Genomic DNA, 21,333 nt, shown 5'->3' with positions numbered 1-21,333 from the left:
TTGCGGTTTATCGTATCGCGATATTGCTGCTCGCGTTGGTCCAGATCCAATGACTGTTAGCAGAATATGGAATCGGAGGGTTCAGGAGGGTAATAGGAAACGCCGTGCTGGATCACAAAGGCCTCGTATCACTAGCAGTCGAATAGGCAGGCATCTTATCCGCATGGCCTTAACGGATCGTGCAGCCACGTTTCGATCCCTGAGTCAACAGATGGGAACGTTTGCAAGACAACAAACATCTGAACGAACAGTTCTACGAAGTTTCCAGCAGCATGGACTATCACCTCGGAGGCCATGGCTGCGGTTACCCTTGACTCTGCATCGCAGACAGGGACGGGGGCGATGGTGTACCCAACGACGAACCTGGGTGCACGAATGGCAAAACATCATTTTTTCGGATGAATCCAGGTTCTGTTTACAGCATCACGATGGTCTCATCCGTGTTTGACGACAACGCGGTGAATGCACATAGGAAGCGCGGATTTGTCATTGCCATACAGGCGTATCAACCGGCGTGATGGTATGGGGTGCCATTGGTTACACGCCTCGGTCACGTCTTGTTCGGTTTGACGGCACTTTGAACAGTGGACGTTACATTTCAGATGTGTTATGACCCGTGGCCCTACCATTCATTCGATCCCTGCGAAACCCTAAATTTCAGCAGGATAATGCACGTCCGCATGTTGCAGGTCCTGTACGGGCCTTTCTGGATACAGAAAATGTTCGACTGCTGCCCTGGCCAGCACATTCTCCAGATCTCTCACCAACTGAAAACGTCTGGTCAGTGGTGGCGGTGCAACTGGCTCGTGACAGTACACCAGTCACTACTCTTGATGAACTGTGGTATCGCGTTGAAGCTGCATGGGTAGCTGTACCAGTACACGCCATCCAAGTTCAGTTTGACTCAATGCCCAGGCTTATCAAGGGCGTTATTACGTCCAGAGATGATTGTTCAGGGTACTGATTTCTCAGGATCTATGCACCCAAACTGCGTGAAAATGTAATCACATGTCAGTACTAGTATAATATATTTGCCCAATGAATACCCGTATATCATCTGCATTTCTTCTTGGTGTAGCAATTTTAAAGGCCAGTAGTGTACATTAATGATTTACCAACCACAATATCAACTAAATTCATCTATGGTGATGACATCGCACTGGTAGCACAGAGCAGTAATTTCGAATATGGTGAACGAATTCTTACGGAGGATCTGGAGAAGATGTCAACTTTCTTTAAGACGTAGAGATTTATCCCAACCACATCAAAAACTGAAGTCTCTTTTTTCCATCTAGTGAATCGTGCTGCGAACTACAAACCAAGGGTTCTGCTCAATGGACAAACGTTGAGGTACAATACTTTCCGAAAATATCTCGGAATCACTCTAGATAGAACCCTGAGCCACAAAGAGCACATCACCATGCTTTCTCATAAAGTTGCTGCAAGGAACAACATACTACACAAGCTCAGTGGTACCACCTGGGGAACCTCTGCTGACTGGCTGCGTTTAACTGGCATTAGTCTTGTGTACTCTGCTGCCGAGTGCTCTGCGCCTGTCTGGTTGGAAAGTATACATGTGAAGAAGACAAACGCAAAACTTAACAACACAATGCGCTGCATAACTGATTCCATCAAATCAACCCCATGCCACTGGTTACATGTACTGAGCCACATCCCTCCACCTCACTTAAGGCGGAAACAAGCTCTACTAATGGAGGCCAAGAAAATCTCTGCAGCACCTTCTATACCACTGCACCAGGAATTCTGCCATCCGCCACAGCAACGATTACGATCAAGAAGACCAGAAAGTGTTACTGCAGGACAACTCATCGAGGATGGTTTTGATCTAAATGAAAGCTGGAAGCATGAACGGTCAACAAAAACATTGGGAACAAGAGCCCATCACCTTGATCCCACAAAGAAGCCAAAAGGTTTTGACCTACCTAGGAAAGTTTGGTGCCGCCTTAGCAGGTTAAGGACTGGACATGGTTGTTTCACTACGTCAGACACAAATGGGTTCAAATGGTTCAAATGGCTCTGAGCACTATGGGACTCAACTTCTGAGGTCATCAGTCCCCTAGACTTAGAACTACTTAAACCGAACAAACCTAAGGACATCACACACATCCACGCCCGGGGCAGGATTCGAACCTGAGACCGTAGCGGTCGCGCAGTTCCAGATTGTAGCGCCTAGAACCGCTCGGCCGCGGTACAAATAGGATTGGACCATTTAACCAATGTGTGAATGTAATCAAGAAGAGCAGACAATTGAACATTTAGTCCATCGCTGTCCACTTCATTCATACCCTGAAATTCCCAAAGACTTGTTCACTCTCACACCCAGCTTAATTAACTGGTTGAAAAACACAGACAATCTTGTTTTATATGTTTATAGTATAAAATCATTTGCCTTATATCAACTGTTGTTGTTGTTGTGGTCTTCAGTCCAGAGACTGGTTTGATGCAGCTCTCCATGCTACTCTATCCTGTGCAAGCTTCTTCATCTCCCAGTACCTACTGCAGCCTACATCCTTCTGAATCTGCTTACTGTATTCATCTCTTGGTCTCCCTCTACGATTTTTACCCTCCACGCTGCCCTCCAATACTAAATTGGTGATCCCTTGATGCCTCAGAACATGTCCTACCAACCGATCCCTTCTTCTGGTCAAGTTGTGCCACAAACTTCTCTTCTCCCCAATCCTATTCAATACTTCCTCATTAGTTATGTGATCTACCCATCTAATCTTCAGCATTCTTCTGTAGCACCACATTTCGAAATCTTCTATTCTCTTCTTGTCCAAACTATTTATCGTCCATGTTTCACTTCCATACATGGCTACACTCCATACAAATACTCTCAGAAATGACTTCCTGACACTTAAATCTATACTCGATGTTAACAAATTTCTCTTCCTCAGAAACGCTTTCCTTGCCATTGCCAGTCTACATTTTATATCCTCTCTACTTCGATTATCATCAGTCATTTTGCTCCCCAAATAGCAAAACTTCTTTACTACTTTAAGTGTCTCATTTCCTAATCTAATTCCCTCAGCATCACCCGACTTAATTCGACTACATTCCATTATCCTCGTTTTGCTTTTATTGATGTTCATCTTATATCCTCCTTTCAAAACACTGTCCATTCCATTCAACTGCTCTTCCAAGTCCTTTGCTGTCTCTGACAGAATTACAATGTCATCGGCGAACCCCAAAGTTTTTATTTCTTCTCCATGGATCTTAATACCCACTCTGAATTTTTCTTTTGTTTCCTTTACTGCTTGTTCAATATATAGATTGAATGACATCGGGGAGAGGCTACAACCCTGTCTCACTCCCTTCCCAACCACTGATTTCCTTTCATGTCCCTCGACTCTTACAACTGCCATCTGGTTTATGTACAAATTGTAAATAGCCTTTCGCTCTCTGTATTTTACCCCTGCCACCTTTAGAATTTGAAAGAGAGTATTCAACATTGTCAAAAGCTTTCTCTAAGTCTACAAATGCTAGAAACGTAGGTTTGCCTTTCCTTAATCTTTCTTCTAAGATAAGTCGTAAGGTCAGTACTGCCTCACGTGTTTCAGTGTATCTACGGAATTCAAACTGATCTTCCCCGATGTTGGCTTCTACTAGTTTTTCCATTCGTCTGTAAAGAATTCGTGTTAGTATTTTGCAGCTGTGACTTATTAAACTGATAGTTCGGTAATTTTCACATCTGTCAACACCTGCTTTCTTTGGGATTGGAATTATTATATTCTAGTGGAATGTTGTCTACTCCGGGGGCCTTGTTTCGACTCAGGTCTTTTAGTGCTCTGTCAAATCTTCACGCAGTATCGTATCTCCCATTTCATCTTCTTCTACATCCTCTTCCATTTCCATAATGTTGTCCTCAAGTACATCGCCCTTGTATAGACCCTCTATATACTCCTTCCACCTTTCTGCTTTCCCTTCTTTGCTTAGAACTGGGTTTCCATCTGAGCTCTTGATATTCATACAAGTCGTTCTCTTATCTCCAAAGGTCTCTTTAATTTTCCTGTAGGCAGTATCTATCTTACCCCTAGTGAGATAAGCCTCTACATCCTTACATTTGCCCTCTAGCCATCCTTGCTTAGCCATTTTGCACTTCCTGTCGATCTCATTTTTGAGACGTTTGTATTCCTTTTTGCCTGCTTCATTTACTGCATTTTTATGTTTTCTCCTTTTACCTATTAAATTCAATATTTTTTTCTGTTACCCAAGGATTTCTACTATCCCTCGTCTTTTTACCTACTTGATCCTCTGCTGCCTTCACTACTTCATCCCTCAAAGCTACCCATTCTTCTTCTACTGTATTTCTTTCCCCCATTCCTGTCAATTGTTCCCTTATGCTCTCCCTGAAACTCTCTACAACCTCTGGTTTAGTCAGTTTATCCAGGTCCCATCTCCTTAAATTCCCACCTTTTTGCAGTTTCTTCAGTTTTAATCTACAGGTCATAACTGTATATCAACTGTATATCGTATAAAATCACCATACGATTAAATTAAATTAAAAAAGAAAATAACGACACCTACGTGCATAGTCGTTTCCTGCAGTTCATTCAGTACCTCGTTCCTTCCTCTCTCTTTTGTTTAAAACATGAAATCAGTTGTCATAGTTTCATAATGATTAAGCGTAGCCACTAGTCTGCGTACTGTTGATGAGAGTTTCAATTGCTCCCCCATCATCTGACAAAGTTGCTCGGTTAACTCGGCCACAGTGATCGCAGAGGCCCACCCTAAAAGGACAAATCATAGACCAAATCCTTTTTCTGGAACCATGTGGCACCCAGCACGTTCCTAATAGCCACGGTCGTCCGCATAAACTTGTCCAAGAAGAGGCTAAATTCTGCAATTTCCATTTTTTTACGTAACTGATTCAGTGACTTTGTAAACATAACATTCCCCAAGCACTAATTTTGACAGGAAATATACAAAACAAGTTGTTCCCCAAACGATTGGTAACCATACACTTAGTAATTTTAAGATAAATTATGTTGATATTATACGGCACACATATTCCAGTGCTGTATGCAGCCATTTGACGTTATTAATACGAACAGAGATGCCACGTTTTTAATTCAGCACTATAAAATTATCTCAAGATATGACTACATTAAGGAAGGACGAGGTGTGTTTGCAGTTCGCAAAAGACTGGATACTGCGGTAACCAATACCACAGCAGAGAATTCAGTGGAGGAGCAGTGGACATCTCTAAAAAGAACAATCATGCATTTACACACTGAAGAGCCAACGAAACAGGTACACCTGCCTAATACCATGTAGGGCCCCCGCGAGCGTGCAGAAGGGCCGCTACATCACGTGACATAGATTCGACTAATGTCTGAAGTAGTGCTGGAAGGAACTGACACCATGAATCCAGTAGGTCTGTCCATAAATCCGTAAGAGTACGGGGGGGGGGGGGGGAAATCTCTTCTGAACAGCACGTTGCAAGGCATCCAAGATTTGCTCAATAATGTTCGTGTCTGGGAATTTTGATGGCCAGCGGAAGTATTTAAAGTCAGAAGATTGTTCCTGGAGCCACTATGTAGCAATTCTGGACGTTTGGGGTGTCGCATTGTCCTCCTGGAATTGCCCAAGTCCATCGGAATGCACAGTGGACATGAACGGATGCAGGTGATCAGACAGGATGCTTACATATGTGTCACATGTCAGAGTGGTATCTAGACGTTTCAGGGTTCCCATATCACGCTAGTTCCACGCGGCTCACACCATTACAAAGCTTCCACCAGCTTGAACAGTCCCCTGCTGACATGCAGGGTCCATGGATTCATGAGGTTGTCTTCATACCCGTACACGTCCACCTGCTCGATACAATTTGAAACGAGACTCGTCCGACCAGGCAGCATGCCATAACAGCCCATTGTCGGTGTTGACGGGCCCAGGCGAGGCGTAAAACTTTGTGTCGTGCAGTTGTCAAGGGTGCACGAGTGGGTCTTGGGTTCCGAAAGCCTATATCGATGATGTTTCATTGAATGGTTCGTACGATGACGTTCGTTGATGGCATTCAAATCTGAATCAATTTGCGGAAGGGTTGCTCTTCTGTTACGTTGAACGATTCTCTTCACTCGTCGTCGGTCCTGATGTTGTAGGATTTTTTCCGGTCGCAGCGATGCGGGAAACTTGATCGTTACCGGATTCTTGATATTCACTGTATACTCGTGAAATGGTCGTACGGGAATATCCCCACTTCATCGCTACCTCGGAGATGGTGTGTTCCATCGCTCGTGCGCCGACTATAACACCACTTTCATACTCACACTGCACCACAGACTTGTCTTATATAGGCATTGCCGAACGCAGAGACGTATTCTGCCTGTTTACATATCTCTGTATATGAATACGCACGCCTATACCACTTTCTCAGTTTATGTATGAGCGGTGTCCGGTCTGGCGGATATACGTGTATATGAATAATTTAGGCGAAAGGAATGGAAAGGTAATGGGAAAGGGATAGGAAGGCAATAATAACTTCCAGCAGCACAGGACATTACACCTGGATTCTCCATTTCTCTAGAGCGGTTGGCTTATCGCTTCGGCTCTCGGGATACGCTTCCCGTTTGATCCAAATCCCCAACTTCCTGCTCCTGCAGCGCAACGGCCCCTTCTCGTTAACCCCCTACTCGCATATTTCTGATTCTAGTAGGAGTTGGCTGTGTGTCTACTCTGAAACGTTATCATCAAACAGTCGTCTCGCTCATGGAATTATAGATATAAAAGGCTTCTGTTCTGTCCATCACTGAGAACACTGTGAAGGTGATGATTTGGCTGATGACGTGATAGAGGTAGATACGGAAGACACAGGGTATGCAGTATTAGAGTTACAATTTAAAATATTTTAATACGATTTGAGATTAAATACAATAGAAGTTATAGATTTCTATCGGAATTTCTTAAATTACGGGGGAAACTTACAAACAAACTATTGTAGAAGTTAGTGTATAGAATCTCCGAGACTGGCTTATACTGTCAGACGTTTGGAAAGATATGACCCTATAATTATGAAGGCAGCAAGAGCTGATAAGTGCGATACCTATTACACATCCAAGTTGCTGACAAGAATACAGCACAGAAGAATGTAAGAGAAAACTGACGAACGCTTAGATGACAATCATTTTGGACAGAGGTAAGCAAACGGTACCAGAGGGGTAATCGTAACGTTGTGCTCCATAATGAACGTGAGATTTGAGAAAAATAAAGATAAGTTCATAAGATTGTGGAAGAAATATCAACAACTTAAAATTCTAAGAGACTTTACAAATTCTAAGATCAGTAGGAATGTGCTACGGTAACATACAACTTGTGCTAGAACCAAGAAGAAACAGTAAGAAATCCTGAATAGATAGGATGCCATGCGTTTGACTGCAGTGAGACATTGCTAGGCGAGAAAGTTCTTTGTGACTTGATGGGGATGCATTTGAAGAGAAAGTCAAGTTGTAGACGGGATACATGCTGACAAACATAGACCAGTTCCCTAAGCTCACTGTCATTAAAGAAAACACGAACTTTGCACAATTCATTGTGGCCTTTAAACAGTCACAGAGATTGTTTCCTGAACATTTTGAGGACTGTGCTAATCTTATGTCTGTCATTGAGCTGTTTTCGAGAAAGTTTGGCTTTTCAGTTGAAATCGCCCCAGTGTAAGTACAGATCTATTTTGTTAACCTGCTATGTAATTCCCGTTTTAATGACATATCTTTCAACGTTAAAACTGTCCAGGACGTCTACATTGCTTTCCTCAGGTAGAGCTCCCATGTCTCCGTAATGAGGCTACAAAAGCGTGAAAGACCTTTTTTTTCGATTATGACTCTAAATAAGTCACTATTACGTGGCAACCTGAGCGCGGAAATCAGCGCAACTGACTGTGCAACATATACCGACAGGAAATAACAAATAAAATTTGTATTGTGTCTTCAGCACGCCAAAAATATGTAAATAACACTGAAAATTTGTTTTGTTTGTGATCCGTGCTGTTGATAAATGTGAAATACAAAACCAAGTCGTATGCAGTGCGACTGAACTGCCATTTAAATGTGGGGCGTTTGCAGTTTGCTCCTCTTCCCCCTCCTACCACACAGACAGCGTGACATGGTGGTGGTGCAAATGTGAGGCGAAGCTGAGTGCAATGGCAGCCCTCCTGTGAACTCTCTTCCACTGGTTCATGCCATCCGAGGGAACCTTGGAGTGTATCTGCCTTCAAACTGCCACACACGTTCTCTCGCCGGAATAGGAAGCCTGATCTAGGAGGCGTGACTGGCCGGTTGAATGTAAATAGAAACGGGCTGCGAAGTTTTAATTTCATTGCACAGTGATCTAGTGGTAAAGTGCGAGACTCGAGAACATGAGGTATCAGGATCAACTCCCAGTTAGAAGCCACAACTTTTCCGTTTGGCTTTATGCAAGCTTTCACCAGTCAGTGAGTGAACATACGCCACGAACAACACATTGTTCTGATTCCATATTAAACTGTAGGTGCTCTTTCCCTGTTAGGATTACTGAGGTAGGTTAATACTGCCCAAGTCAGAGAAATGGCGACCAATTGAAAGAACTTTCGAAGAGACGGCTTAACCCTGGCAATACCAATTGGCAGGTTGGTTCAAACGGCTCTGAGCACTATGGGACTTAACATCTGAGGTCATCAGTCCCCTAGAACATAGAACTACTTAAACCTAACTAACCTAAGGACTTCACACACATCCATGACCGAGGCAAGATTCGAACCTTCGACCGTAGCGGTCGCGCGGTTCCAGACTGAAACGCCTAGAACCGCTCGGCCACAACGGCCGGCCAATTGGCAGGGAAAGGGGGGTGGAGTACTTTGTGTTCACCTTTTTAAAATCATGTAATCTAGTCAGTTTCACTGTATTTTTAAATTTTTCGTATTCTGGATCCTATTAACACATGATAACCTCTTTAAGAAGTATGTTCTTAATGCAAGCAAACGAAAGTTAACAAATTTCGATCCTAATTTTTTTGGTGTGGGCATAAATTATCCAAGTTAACAATTCACTTGAGGGACTACCTGCGAATCATGGCATGGAATTTACTTAACACGAATATGGCAAGCTACCTACCTTAATACATAAGGAGGAGGAATGAAGCACGGCTTGTACAAAAAACATTAGCGGGAAAGCAGCATTCCCGCTTTTTCCAACGCCCGAGTAAGAGAAAAATTGAGCGTCTCCGAGAACGCTTGCGGCCTGGAGGCAACAGCGGTAGCGACCACTCTGCGCGTCCGCCTCCCCCGTTTTACTTCTGCTTTCTGTTCCGGGCGCCGCGTCGCCACTTGCTGCTTCATTCGCTCTGGCTGCCTGCGGGCCTACCGGTGTTCCTCGAAAGCGAGCACCCGCTAACAGCAAGTTGTGCCGGCTGCGCCTCGCCTCCTAATGGAAGCCTTAAAATGCTGCGACGCCGCCGTACAGAAGGGCGAGCGAGCGCCTGGAACCGAATATCGCGGCATCGGCGCCGCCTCTACAGTATTGTGCGTCCGCCGCATTGTTTGGAAATACACGGTCCCCCAACGTGCGGGCGCAGGCGCCGGCCAAGCTTTTACTGGCGATCTGCGCTAGCCGTATGACTGTGCTGCGCCCAGGAAGTTTTCTGGCGCCGTTCCAGTGGGCGATTTCTGTGCGGCTGCAGCTCCAGTATAACAATGCACTGTCGTTTTGCCCACTATAAAAACGGCTTCTCCACAGCGAGACACTTTCTACAAGTGTGTTTGGTGTTATAATGAAGCATTACGGCGCGCAGGTAGAGGAACCGGACACTGCTTAATTCTTGGGTTGCGGCATGGCAACAGTTTCAGCTCAGATGAACATACTTCAGTATAAGGATATCCAAAAATTACCTTTAAAAATTTCATCACTTACTTTTAGAAATGGGGATAGGCATAAAGGTGACGTTTCTGGTATTAATGTTCACACTGAGCTAACATTTAGCCGTTTAACATAGTTCAAAGTGTGCACCCTGTCTGTTGGTATTCCGTTTCCCCTCATGCTTGACCTGCCATGTCCTGATTGTTGTTGTTGTTGTTGAGGTCTTCAGGCCTGAGACTAGTTTGATGCAGCTCTCAATGCTACTCTGTCCTGTGCAAGCTTCGTCATCTCCGAGTAACTACTGCAAACTACATTCTTCTGAATCTGTTTAGTGTATTCATGCCTTAACTCCCTCTGCTAATTTTACCCGCCGTGCTTCCCTCCAGAACTAAATTTTTGACCTCTTGATGCCTCAGAACGTGTCCTATCAACCGATCCCTTCTTCAAGTCAAGTTGTGCCACAAATTCCGGCTATTCCAAATTTTTATTCAGTACCTCCTGATTAGTTACGTGATCTACCCATTTAATCTTCAGCATTCTTCTGTAGCACCACATTTCGAAAGCTTCTAATCTCTTCTTGTCTAAACTATTTATCGTCCATGTTTCACTTCCATTCATAGCTACACTCCATAAAAATACTTTCAGAAAAGGCTTCCTGTGTTAGCAAACCTCTACACTCCATACAAATACTTTCAGAAAAGACTTCTTGACACTTAAATCTATACTCGATGTTAGCAAACACCTCTTCTTCAGAAACGCTTTCCTTGCCATTGGCAGTCTACATTTTATATCCTCTCAGTTATTATGCTCCCCAAATAGCAAAACCCATCTACTACTTACAGTGTCTGATTTCCTAATTTAACTAGCTCACCATCCCCTCATTTAATTCGAATACATTCCACTTCCTCAGTTTACTTTTGTTGATGTTCATCTTATATCCTCATTTCAAGACATTGTCCGTTTCGTTCAGATCCTCTTCCAGGCCCTTTGCCGTCTCTTATAGAATTACAATGTCGTCGGAAAATCTCAAAGTTTTTATTTCTTCTTCCTGGATTTTAATTCCTCCTCAAAATTTTTCTTTTATTTGCTTTACTGCTTGCTCAACATACGTGCTTCTGTACAAATTGTAAATAGCCTTTCGCTCCCTGTATTTGACCTCTGCCACCTTCAGAATTTGAAAGAGAGCATTCCAGCCAACAACGACAAAAGCTTTATGATAAATTCGTAGGTACAGTATTGCCTCACGTGTTCCCACATTTCTAGGGAATCAAAACTGATCTTCGGCGAGGTCTGCCTCTACCAGTATTTCACATTCGTCTGTAAAGAATTCGTGCTAGTACTTTGTAGTCGTGACTTATTAAACTGATAGTTCGGTATTTTTCATACTTATAAACTCTTGCTGTCTCAGGGATTGGAATTACTGTAGCCTTCTTTAAGTCTGAGGGTATTTCGCCTGTCTCTTATATCTTGCTCACCAGTTGGTAAAGTTTTGTCAAGGCTATCAGTAGCCCTAATGGAATGTTGTCTACTCCCGGGGCCTTGTTTCGAATTAGGTGTTTCATTGCTCTGTCAAATTCTTCCCACAGTATCGTATCTCCCATCTCATCTTCATCTACGTCCTCTTCATTTCAATAATATTGCCCTCAAGTACATCGCCTTTGTATAGACCCTCTATATATTCCTTCCAACTTTCTGCCTTCCCTTCTTTGTTTAGAACTGGTTTTCTATCTGAGCTCTTGATATTGATACAAATGGTTCTCTTTTCTCCAAAGCTCTCTAATTTTCATGTAGGGAGTATCTATCTTATCCCTAGTTATATACCGAGCGAGGTGGCGCAGTGGTTAGACACTGGACTCGCATTCGGAAGGACGACGGTTCAATCTCGCGTCCGGCCCTCCTGATTTAGGTTTTCCGTGATTTCCCTAAATCACTCCAGGCAAATGCCGGGATGGTTCCTCTGAAAGGGCACGGCCGACTTCCTTCCCCATCCTTCCCTAATCCGATGAGACCGATGACCACGCTGTCTGGTTTCCTTCCCCAAACCAACCAACCAACCTAGTGATATATGTCTCTACATCCTTACATTTGTCGTCTAGCCATCCGTGCTTAGCCATTTTGCGCTTCCTGTCGATCTCATTTTTGAGACGTTTGTACTCCTTTTTGTCTGCTTCATTTATTGGATTTTTATATTTTCTCCTTTCATCCATTAAATTCAATATCTCTCCTGGTACCCAAGGATTTCTACTAGCCCTCCTCATTTTACCTACTTGGTCCTCTGCTGCCTTCACTATTTAATCACTCAAAGTTACCCATTCGTCTTCTATTGTGTTTCTTTCCCCCGTTATTCTCAACCGTTCCCTAATGGTCTCTCTGAAACTCTTTAAAACCTTTGGTTCTTTGAGTTTATCCATGTCCCACCTCCTTAAATTTCTACCTTTTTGCAGTTTCTTCAGTTTTAATCTACAGTTCATAACCAATAAATTGTGGTCAGAGTCGACATCTGCCCCTGGAAATGTCTTACAATTTAAAAACTGGGCTCTAAATCTCTGTCTTACAATTATATAATGTATCTGAAACCTTACAGTGTCTCCAGGCCTCTTCCACGTAACAATCTTCTTTCATGATTCTTGAACTGTTAGTTATGATTAAGATATGTTTTTTGCTAAATTCTACCAAGCGGCTTCCTCTTTCATTTCTTACCCTCATTCCATATTTTCCAACTACTTTTCTTTCTCTTCCTTTTCCTGCTATCGGTTTCCAGTCCCCCATGAGTATTAAATTTTCATCTCCCTTCACTATCTGAATAATTTCTTTTATCTCATCATACATTCATCTGCGAGGCTAGTTGGCATATAAACTCTGTGATAGCCGTGGGCTCCGTGTCTATCTTGGCTACAATAACGCATTCACTATTCTGTTTAGGCCGGCCGGGGTGTCCGAGCGGTTCTAGGTGCTTCAGTCTGGAACCACACCACCGCTACAGTCGCAGGTTCGAATCCTGCCTCGGACATGGATATGTGTGATGTCCTTAGGTTAGTCCAGTTTAAGTAGTTCTAAGTTCTAGAGGACTGATGACCTCAGATATTAAGTTCCATAGTGCTCAGAGCCATTTGAACCATTTGAACTATCCTGTTCGTATTAGCTTACCCGCACTCCTGTTTTCTTTTTCATTATTAAACCTACTCCTGCATTACCCCAATTTGATTTTGTATTTATAACCCTATAGACACCAAACTTCACTAATTCCCACTATATCTACAGTAGCTTTTACCATTCCATTTCCCTTTATAAATTTTCTAACCTATATGCTCGATTAAGTGATCTGCCGTTCCACTCTCCGATCCGTAGAACGCCAGTTTTCTGTCTCATGATAACGACATCCACCTGAGTAGTTTCCACACGGAGGCCCGAATCGGAGAATATTTTACCTCCGGAGTATTTTACTCAAGAGGACGCCATCATCATTGCATGCCCTCGGCAAAAATTGCGGTTGTAGTTTCTAGGGGTCTAGCGGTAGCGTCTTTCAATCGTAATCAAAAACGTCTTCTGTCTCGAGTTCGAATCCCGCAGCTTCTTAAATTTTGATGTATAATCAGCATTGGCTGCCAAAGACTTCCCGCATAAGAAATTACCCTCATTCTACCAACTGCGTTGTCAAAGAGGTAGGAGGAGTGGATAGGGGTTCAGGGGACTCCCATGTCCTAGGGGTGGCAAACTGTTCCCAAGGCGGAAGATTCGGCAATGATCAACGACATGATAATGCAGAAGGCAACATCGCTCAATTTAAGTATTTCTTCTGTTACCCATGGTTTCTTCGCAGCTACCTTCTTTGTACCTATGTTTTCCCTCCCAACTTCTGTGATGGCCCTTTTTAGAGATGTCCATTCCTCTTCAACTGTACTGTCTACTGAGCTATTCCTTACTGCTGTATCTATAGCCTTAGAGAATTTCAACCATATCTCGTCATTCCTTAGTACTTCCATATCCCACTTCTTTGGTATTGATTCTTCCTGATTAATGTCTTGGACTTCAGCCTACTCTTCGTCTCTACTATATTGTGATCTGTCTATATGTGCTCCTGGGTACACCTTGCAATCTAGTATGTGATTTCGGAATCACTGTCTGACCATGAAGTAATCTAGCTCAGACCTTCCCGTATCACCCGGCCTTTTCCAAGTATACCTCCTCCTCTTGTGATTCTTGAGCAGAGTATTCGCTATTACTGGCTGGAACTTGTTACAGAACTCAATTAGTCCTTCTCCTCTCTCAGTCCTTGTCCCAAGCCCATATTCTACTGTAACCTTTTCTTCCACTCCTACCCCTACAACAGCATGCTAGTCTCCCATGACTATTAGAATTTCATCGCCCTCAACATACTGTATGACCCTCTCAATATCGTTCACTTTCTCTATCTCTTCATCTCCGGCTTGCGACGTTGGTATGTAGACCTGAACTGTATGTATGGAAGTGAAACATCACCGTGATAAAACCGGAACAGACGAGAATCGAAGCATTTGAGATGTGGTCCTACAGACGAATGTTGAAAATTAGCTGTGCTGATAAGGTAAGGAATGAGGATGTTCTGCGCAGAGTCGGAGAGCAAAGGAACATGTGGAAAACAGATAAGGAGAAGGGACAGGATGATAGGACATCTGTTAAAACATGAGGGAATGACTTCCATGGTAATAGCAGCTGCCCGAGGGCAAAAAATGTGTAGAGAGAGTGGAATACATCCAGCAAATAATTGAGGACGTAGGTTCCAAGTGCTACTCTGAGATGAAGAGGTTAGCACAGCATCAAACAAGTCAGAAGACTGATGACCAAAAAAAGAAAAGAAGTTTACTCTTGTTTACAGCCTCGCAGTACCAGCACAGCAAGGCCGTTTTGATTAATGTTACAAGGCGAGATCAATCAATCATCCCGACTGTTGCCCCTGTTATTACTCAAAAGGCTGCTGCCCCTCTTCAGGAACGACATGTTTGTCTGGCCTCTCAACAGATACGCCTCCGTTATGGTTGCATCTAAGGTATGGCTATCTGTATCGCTGAGGCGCCCAAGGCTTCCCACCAACGGCAAGGTCCACGGTTCACTAACGCGAGCAATTGCTGCACTGATGAGAGTTGGCAGTACCTGTAGGTCCCGCACTGGAGTCTGGTACACTGTATCGTTAACAATGCCTCAAAGAAAAAATTGTAGTGTGATTGTGTTTGGGAACGTTGCGGGCCAGGGCCCTGATCCTCCTCTGTTAATCCAGTGACCTGGAAATGTGCCCTGCAAAGCCTTCCTAAGGATAGGCGCCCAGTGTGATGGAGCACCTTGCTGCTGCACCAAGATGTCACGTAGCAGTTCTTCGATATGTAGAAATGCAATCTGTTCCAGTTCCGTATTGAAGACCAGCCACGAAGCAGTCCATACTACATGTTTACTTTTATACTGTTGCACGTAGCTTCCACACAAACGTGGAAATTTTCAATACCCCTGATTCTCATACTGTGCTGTTTACTTATCCTGACAAATGTAATCAAGCTTCATCTTTGAACATCACCTTTTTCAGATAGTCTGGGTCATGGATAGTACGACTGAGAATCCAAGTTTCAAATGCTTAGTGCTTTGGCCTGTCGAAGCGTAGGCACCAGCTGCACCTCGCAGGCATGAAGCTTCAGTCTCAGTGATTGGTGGCAGATGCAGGTCTCAATATGCTTGACTAGTGTATTTGGCACGCATGCACAAACACCCAGAACACGTCCATAACACGTCCCGATGCCTTGAACCTCGTGTAGCACTCTCTGATGATCAGATGTTACATGGTGTGCTTCTGTAGTGTGTCCGGAAGTTCCCATCGACCTGGATGTTACATTTGGTCTCTGCATGATGTCAGTTGAGCTGTTTCACATACCCCTAAGACACTACAAAAAAAAAAAGGTTCAAATGGCTCTGAGCACTATGGGACTTCTGAGGTCATCAGTCCCCTAGAACTTAGAACTACTTAAACCTAACTAATCTAAGGACATTACTCATATCCATGCCCAAGTCAGGATTCGAACCTGCGATCGTAGCGGTTGCGCCTAGAACCGCTCGGCCACCCCGGCCGGCTAAGGCACTACAGATCCGATCCTCAGTTAAATACAGGGGAGGGAACCTCCCCTTATGAGCATCAAATTTAAGAAATATAATGTCATACGATTCCTAACGTCTTGTTAAAAGAAAATTACTAGGGGTGACTCAATTAAGCATGAAAATATGGATACCACACCTCACAATGATATATTAATTAAGGATTTATCAGACTACAAAAGGAAACTAGTAGTCATTATAACAATTTGCTTTATTGCCCTAAAACACGAAAAAAATGATTTACCCACTATACCAAGCATATAAACGTTTAATAACTGGACATGAGATTGCAAATACAAACTATACTGTGGATACATGAAAGCATAATATCAAACTACGTCACGGGTAGGCCAATGACAGCAAAAATGTGAATGCGAATGTTAAATCTGTACAATGAGCATATTAACTAGCTTCGTGCTCCCCCCTTCCCCCCTCGCCACAGTGGATTCATAGATGGCTTATGCTTATCACTTAAATGATGTGAATGTAGAAGATGGCTGCAGTAGTGGCTAGAAATTCAGAGTGCAGATCGGCCTCTGTACTTTGCTCTAAGTCCGAGGTATTCCTCTCAGCATTTCTCTGCCATGACATGGAGCAAGTCTGCTCTTCTATGTCCCTAGTGAAAGTGTGTTCTCTTCGATTTCTCTCCCGCTGGTCTCTTCTCTGCTTCACTCTACTAAACTTAGCTCGTTCTGACAGTGTCAGGATATCGCCAACCAACTGCAGCATATCTTCCGAGTTCTGCCTTTCTGCAGGTCTACCTGTGTTCCTCGAAAGTGAGCACCCGCTAACAGATGTTGTCGGCCGCGCCTCGCCTTCCTAATGGAGGCGTTAAAATGCAGTGATACCGCCGTGTAGAAGGGCAAGGCGAGCGTCTGGAAGAGAACAACGCGCAAATGGCTCTCTTCTAGCGTATTGTATGTCCACCACAAGTTTAACAATTTCCAACCCTAGCAGATTTTGAATTGGTTGACAGATAATGGTGTGGTGCGAGAGAGAAAGCAGAAAATCTTTCCCCTGTATGACACATTTCCAGCCACGTCCAACCAAAAGCATTATATATGGGCATGGGCATACGTAGCACAATGTGCTTTCTACCGAAATAATTACTTTGAGCCAATCATAGAACCTCTTACTTGGATTTACAAAAAAAAAAGAATCCTGCGTGGCACTGTAGCGTCCACTGGTTGGTCCCATGGTCTGAATCTCTGTGTTTTAACGTGGCCTTCAGATTTCATAGAGCCAAAAGGAACTACTTTTAGCTCCTCACACAATGCCGTTTCTATGAAATGCAGTCAACCCTCTCCCGCACTCCTGCTGTGGAGCTGCCATTTGCCTGTTCTGTGCCTACAAGGAGACAGCTTACAGTATCGAACAATTTTGTAACATTCTGCCCCTCCTAAGATACCTGCCGTGCACAAGCTAACTAAAGCCCGTAAGCCTGCAGAAATAACAGGTCTTCCTTAGTATATTAAAAGGAAAGGAGAAGAATGAGTAATTAGAAGTGCAGTCATTGGCATTTGAGAATACTGTCTCCAGTTTTCATTTAGCGTTAGAGAATGGACTATACTGACTACAGGGATCTACATATTGCACTACGAAAAAATCTTGTGTGACTGTTTAGACAAAACTACCACAGAACATCTGCATCAACCATATTTCACTCTGTACTACCTGTGGGGGATTGGGGAGGGAGGGGGGGGAGGAGTGCCATTTGCGTCAGTAACTAAGATGCAAAAATAAAAGAAAGAAAGGGTGTGTGTGTGTGTGTGTGTGTGTGTGTGTGTGTGTGTGTGTGTGCGTGTGTGAACATTGTGCTACATATTGCACATTTATACCATCCGCATTTCTGAAACATATATGATCAAAGTTGTAACGATCATTTTAGAGCAACCTGTACACCTGTCGCAGTGAAACATATTATTACTTGCAAATGCGGATGTCATCAGATATGGACTACATTAAAATAAGAAACATCACATATTTTGTTCATTACCATACCACATGACACATTATTTTAGTTACTACTTAAGTCAAGGTCAAGTTCAAAAGCGTTTTCCGTGAATTACTACTTGCGTGGACTCCATAACATGCTGCACAGTCACAATCAAAGAATTAGACATATTACCTACTACTGTCCTTAGCAAATTCTTTTGTATATATGTCAACCAGCATCTTAGTTCACAAAATCAAAACTTTATACCTGCCAGAGCACAGGAAAAAAGAGGTTTTTGTCACTTGGACAGCATAAACTTATAAAAAAATAGTTTAGATATGCTGTTGAATGTTTTCCAAAATGTTAATCAAATTCAAAAATATTTAGCTTTGTTAATCACACTTTTTTATGCTGATACAGCGAAGTAAATGAAGCAGACTCGGTCTATGTATCAATTTTGATTTTTAGCAAATACTTTTAAAAAATGCCTTACCTTTCCAGAGAATGCTTTGTTTACACGTACATCAAAGAACAAATGTCTGATATCTTAACTTTCTTCACCGTTACCCTCTTAAACAAGAAAAGTTAACATCCTGCCTTTCTGCTCAAGTATAATGCATGTGTGTAGCGTCGTTTTATGGGTTTCATATTATTGTTCTGTATTAACGTGCTTCTTCCTGTGCATAAGCTTACTGATTCATCTAGACTAATTTGTCGTGTTGTACTATACAGCAAAGAAAATCTTCTCTTTAGTAAGCTGATGATAGGATGTAATTTATAGACTTGGTATTTATTGTTTTGTGGAAACTGGAGTGTTGTTATTTGAATATAAAAGTTTTCAAATTTCATCAGATCTGTTTCTAGAAATCGCGTTTGCCACTACATTTAAATCTAAATTTGAACTTGTTATCCAATAGTGCTTCCACGATAGCAGGCTTTTACTACCTATAAGAAAACTGATTCCCATGAAGCAAACTAACTCTTCCGGTTTTAGATTCTTTTCTTTCTTTGTTGTATACATATTTGACTGGAAAGTTATGTCTTCAGTAATAGGTTTTATCAATGCGTTAAAAAAAGTTGGTCGGGAACTTGTAATTGCAAAGTAACTCGTGGACAGCAGCTGTCGGCACAAAAGTGAAAACAGTAGTTCATTTCAGAGCTAATTACAGTAATCATGTGGTCACTAGCCTTTCCGAGCGGTAGTAAGTGAAGTCCACACAATTACCCTTACTTTTGACTGATTATATTCTGGCAGTATCTGCAGAACCTTTTTCTTCTTCCAGTGGCAATCAGATTCAAGAAATTCCTTCGGTCCAGTACTTCCAGAGGTAAAAGGTGCATTGACAGTATCAGTTTAGAAATTGAAGTTATTACCATCTGAATTATTACCGTCCTGTTTGTCGTTAATATTTTAATAATGAAAAGCGTATACACTGATGAAACTGCACACGGAGAAACTGCAACAAGTAAATTGTCTGTTTCGTTTCCAACACTTGATGTATTCGACAGCTCATAATTCTCTTGCAATGGTACCATTAAAAGAGAAGGAAGGACATCGTCGGATATTCCTTGCTGTATTCTGCATAGAACCATGTTCTACGATGGAATTCTTTAGACCCAACGATAATAGAAAATTAAATGTGTAAAGATACAGATGGCGTCATAGTTCACTCTTCTGATTTTTATACACTACAGCTAACAGATGAACTTGACAATATTTTATTGCTATGAAAAACCTAGCTATAACTTCATAAACGTAAAAGAATAACTTTTATTCACATTAACTATTGCAAAATACAAAGAAAGATAGAGATATTTCGTGCCCTTCCTGTAGTAGTGCTTGCAGGCTGCACAAAGTTGATAAAGCTGTTCTCCATCGGTTGCAATTAATACTACATGCTACAAGAAATCTAGCGTATGTAAGAATGAGCAGGAGGGTCTCGATAGTCATTAAATGACGAAAGAGACGCCCCGTGTTGGTACTATAGTGTCAGACATAGCTGGGAGTCAAGAATCCTATCTGGTGAGTAAAGGATACAACATTTGAAATTTGGCATTAATAAGAAAAACGTATTTTTGAGTAATTTGCCAATTAATCTCTGTTCACACGATGAAAACAGATATATCAATCAACGAAACACCTTAAAATAAGTTACATCTACAGTATGCGTTATTATAGCCACAGATCACTAAAAATGAGAAATTAATTTAATCTGTGTATTTGGAAATGAGTTATAGAATCACTATTTTGAAATATTATGTCAGAGAACAGTTTCGAAATACAAATGTATAGTGTAATAATTATGTATGTTGTTAGTTATAGACCATTCTGCTTAGATTTCTTTGAAAATAATGTTTTGATTAATGTTTCATGAATCCCCATCATCATCATTGTTCTTCCAATTGAAAGGCATAGTTTCCTGTTACAGTCCCATTTCATTTGATACATGTCCAACTCATTGATCTCTTTCCTCTCAGTATGAATTCAGAATTTATAATGGCAATCTGTGATGTTTCATTCTTCTAACATGAAGAAGCCAGTTTTACCGATAGCACCTATAACGTAGAATTTCCAGGATTTTCCTTCACTATACTTTAAATAAATTTATTGTCTACATATATAAAGTTCAACGAAATTTTTAAGCAGAACCTGACCATGTTTTTGAAGGACAGATTAAATACAGTTGGTCGTGGAGTATTTATTGCTGTCGGGAGAAGTTTACCTTGTAGTGCAATTTAAGTAGCTACTTCCTGTGAGTTAGTATGGGTAGAGATTATATTTAACAATCGGAACAAATTAATAATTGGCTTCTTTTACCGATCGCCAACTCAGATGGTACTGTTGCTGAACAATTCAAAGGTAACTTGAGTGTCATTTTAAAGAGATAAACCACTCATACAACAGTTGGTGGTGACTTCAATCCATCCTCCATATGTTGGCGAAAATATATGTTGTCAGACGGTGGTAGGCATGAAATGTCGTCATAAATTGTATTTAATGCCTTCTCAGAAAATTATTTTGAACAATTAGTTCAGGGGACGGCTCGAAGTATAAATGGTTGCAAAACGTACTTGACTTCCCAGCAACAAATAATCCTGAACAGATAGGGAGCATCATGACAGACACAGGGATTAGAGACCACAAGGTTGTTGTAGCTGGACTGAATATCGTAACACCCATGCCCACCAAAAATAAAGCAAAACGGATCTATTTAAAGAAAATCATATAAAAATTCGCTTGACACTTTTCTAAGAGTTTTTCTCCACTTCTTCCAAACTCATTATATAAGTGTAGACTAGATGTGGCTTGAATCGAAAGAAATAGTATTGACGGTAATTGAGAGATATATACCAAACAAATAGTAAGGGATGGTACCGATCTCCTGAGGCACACTGGACAGGCCAAAACGCTATTGCAGAAGCAACGAAAAAATC

The sequence above is a fragment of the Schistocerca serialis genome, chromosome 1 (assembly GCF_023864345.2).
Source record: "Schistocerca serialis cubense isolate TAMUIC-IGC-003099 chromosome 1, iqSchSeri2.2, whole genome shotgun sequence".
Taxonomy (NCBI): Eukaryota; Metazoa; Arthropoda; class Insecta; order Orthoptera; family Acrididae; genus Schistocerca; species Schistocerca serialis.
The sequence above is the reverse complement of the archived record's forward strand: the minus strand, read 5'-3'. Positions refer to the sequence as shown.